This window comes from Bos grunniens, chromosome 7 (genome assembly GCF_055505025.1).
Source record: "Bos grunniens cultivar Pamir isolate PY7600 chromosome 7, Bosgru_T2T1.0, whole genome shotgun sequence".
NCBI classification, from domain to species: domain Eukaryota; kingdom Metazoa; phylum Chordata; class Mammalia; order Artiodactyla; family Bovidae; genus Bos; species Bos grunniens.
Genome location: NC_141171.1, coordinates 62782344 through 62786209, shown reverse-complemented (window position 1 = coordinate 62786209; position 3866 = coordinate 62782344).

Here is a 3866-nt window from a genome sequence, read left to right as displayed (position 1 = left end):
TTCGCCACAGAGAGAAAAGTGACCCAGAACGGGGGCAGCCACCCTCAGAGCCCTGATCCAGTCTCAAGGTGTAGGGGTGTGCTGAAGCTTCTCTCTCCAAACCTCCTTTGAGCCCCGAGTTTTCAAATGGCTGGGGAACTCTGCTGAGCTCCCTGGTCATCAGAAATCCTCATTTTTATGGCAGCAAGGGGGGTAGGGTGGGGGGGGTGGGGCAGATCTGGTGGGTAGAAGCCCTACCTGAATCCCGCAAACTGACCACAGTGATGGATATGTCTGTGGGCACAGTCCTGCGCTAGCTTGTTCCCTGGGGGAGGGAGTTGCGCAAGAAGACAGGGAAGGGCCCTGTCCCATCCACTTCCTCACCCGCAGCCATCCAATGGCCCATTCCATTCTCAGAGGCCTTGTAATTTGCTCTCATTAACCAAGCTTTGTTCTAGGGGGCAGTGGTAGAGAACCCCAGGCATCTACTGCAGGCCTGGTCATGTCCCCACCACCCTCCCCTTCCTGCCCTGGGAGGGGAAGCCTGGAGTGAAGACCATGCTTGGCTCCTTCCCACACCACCCTCTCTGCAGGGAGTCAGGGACTCAGGAGAGCTGGCCCCATGGCAGGCAGAAGTGGTCGAGTCTGTTATCAGAAGTGGGGTCTGGGCAGACCAAAATCCCTGGGCTAGGGGCAGGGATTGAGATAGGTTTTAACTTGCTGTGTGACCTTAGGTAAGGCCTTTTCTGTCTCTGAGCCCTGCTGTTCCCTTCTGGGATATGAGGCATGCTCAGGCTCTGCACCTGAGTCAGTGTCAGGTCCAAGAATCAAGAAGTCAGGAGCCTTTTCCTTTGGTTCAACCATGCCCAGCCCCAGAGACATTGTACTTCTAAGCGCCCAAATCTCAGCTGCTTGATGCCCCAACCTGCTGCCATCTCCTCCCAGCCTCCATCCATCACCTCCCCTTTACATTCCACTCTCCAGACCTTGCAAGACAGTGACACACCACCATGACTCTGAGCCACTCGCTGGCTGTGGGACCTCTCAAGGCTGAGCCTCTCAAGGCTCTCAGATTCCCTGGGTGTGAGCGCAAATAACATCATTATGTGCTGCCTAGGGTGACTGTGAGCGTTCAAAGAGGTGATTCAGACAAAGTGCTCTGCATGGTGCCAGGCACATGCTAAGTTCTCAATAACTAGAAATCATTCTTGTGATTATCATTATTGTTAGTATTTTAGAAGCTAAGTTGAACCAGGGCTCTGGTTAGACAACCCCCTCTCTTAGCTTGACTTTCTGTTTTAACATATTACCATTCTCTTTTCTTCTCTCTTTTTTCCCTCACATCTAATTATCTAGAAAAACTGTCCAAGTTGTCCTTTTCTTTTTTGTCAATGAAAAGACATAATTCTACTTCTTCTTTCCTTTAATAAACATCCAAATATTTGTAGAACCCCTACCATATCCCAGGTGCTGCAGTCATCAAATAAAAAAGACCAAGAAGGTTCCTGATGTAGGTGGGGAGGCAGTGAATATTCAAATACGTTCATATGTAACCATAACCTGGATGTACTCTCTGGATGGCAGGCAGAGGCAGGAGAGAGCTCAGATATCTCACACCGAGGTCCTGTGTAGATGTGGTCTGGCCCATGAGGTAGGGTGCATTTCACAGCAGGACAAAAGCAGATACTACAGGGTCCCCATTCCAAGCATGCTCACGTGCCTGTAAGTGTAGGGTGTGGGGGTGGAGGAGGGTGGTGCTCTGTAGACTGCCGCAGTGAACTTGATCTGCTAAGTGACTGTGATGAGTCACCAGGCCTCTCTGATTTGTTTTGCTTGTGTATGCAAGAAAACCGACTTCCTTCGGTCCCAGGAAGGGCTGCAGAGTCCTCTGACGTGCGGGGGATTATTCCCACGTGCCTTCATTTATTTGGCAAAGATTCCCTGAGTGCCTACTCCATGCTCTGTATGGGAGGAAGATGAATCCACGGGCTCCACTCTCAACAGGCTCATCATAACAAGTCAGGATTTATTGAGCTGCTACTATGTTTCAGGCACTTCAGCCATTTTAAGCCATTTTATTGTCATAAGACTCTGATGACAAAAGTTATTACTGTCCCATATTTTATAAGCATGGAAATTGAGGCACAGAGAGGTTGATTGACTTGTCCAATGCTCCCAAGAGTTGGCGGCAACCACTCCACCATTCTCATGCAGTGGCCTAGGGAACCCTGAGGGCTCCAGAGACCTTTGTACATAGTCCAAAAGGTCAAAATAACTTTTTTTTTAATGACTAAGAACTTGCCTGCCTTTCTAACTCTCATTTTCTCATGAGAGCACAGTGGAATTTTCCAGAAGTTACGTGACTTATGGAATCACAGCAAGCAGAAGGAAGAACCCCAGTATCTTCTGCAGAGATTTGCAAAAATGTAGAATGATGCCACTCTCCTCCCTACTTTTTTATTTGGAAAATATTTTTCATAAGGATACTTTCTGTGAATATGCAATGAGTTCATTGTTATTTTTAAAAGAGTGAGTGGGAGTGAAAGTTGCTCAGATGTGTTTGACTCTTTGCAACCACATGGACTATGCAGTCCATGGAATTCACCAGGCCAGAGTACTGGAGTGGGTAGCCTTTCCCTTCTCCAGGGGATCTTCCCAACCCAGGGATTGAACCCAGGTCTCCTGCATTACAGGTGGATTCTTTACCAGCTAAGTTACCCCATAAAGTTTTAGAATATTCTTCTCAGTTCGAATTTCTAATAAACTGAGAGGGTAAAGGTACAGAGACGAAAGAAAGCTTGAGAACCGCTGTGCAACACTAAGCAGAAATGCTCCCCAATCACTATAGCTCGGGAATAACACTCCAAGACAGGCCTGCTGGAGGTGTGGCCCTGGTGTTGTTGCCAATGTCATTAGAGTTATTAAGAAACACATCCCTGGATCATGCTCCATGGAGTGGCCCGTGTGGGAACCAGCTCCATCACAAATCAATGCTGTGATTCAGAGTGTCTGCCCTTGTGACTTGCAATATGGGAGTCAGATTCAAATCCCTCTGTGTGTTTCTCTTCCTATAGCTTTCTCAGGACTATGGCTTGTCTCTCTTTTTTTGGCTGCACTGGGCCTTCCTTGCTGTGCATAGGCGTTCTCTAGTGGCAGTGTGTGGACTTCTCACTGCAGTGGCTTGTCTTGTGGAGCGTGTGCTCTACAGCATGCTGGCTTCAGTAGTTACAATGCGTGGGCTCCGAAGTGAGGGCTCAGCAGTTGCGGCACACAGGCTTAGTTGTCTTGCAGCATGTGAGGTCTTCCTGGACCAGGGATTGAACCTGTGTCCCCTGCACTGGCAGGCAGATTCTTAATCACTGGACCACCAGGGAAGTCCTGGCTTGTTTCTCTTGAACAGCCATCCCTCCAGGGTCTAAGTGACCTCCCTACTCTTTGTGATGCCCCCCACCTGAGCCCTGCAAAATAAATTTTGTTTCTTACACAGCCTATATATTCTATACAAGATGCTCACCAACATTCCCACTGAATTTGGTGACCATCCATCTAGCTACTTTCACTTGATATGGTGACAAATGAAAACTGAATAATAAAAATGCAGATAACAATAATATCAGGAATTCAGTAGATATTAAGGGCATGGAAACAAATGCCAAACATGGCAGATCTGAAGAAAATTCTATGAAAACTTTCATGAAATCTGTGTCAGTGTCCTTGGGAGGGGAATCTGGTCTTCTGGAGGACAATCTTGATATTATCTTTTAGGTTATTCTCTTCATCTGGAACTCTGTAGGAAGCTTCTTGGAAGAACTCCAAAGGACATATATTTGAGAATTTCATTCCAGAAATGATAAGTTATGATCTGACACAAACACGATTCTAACTTG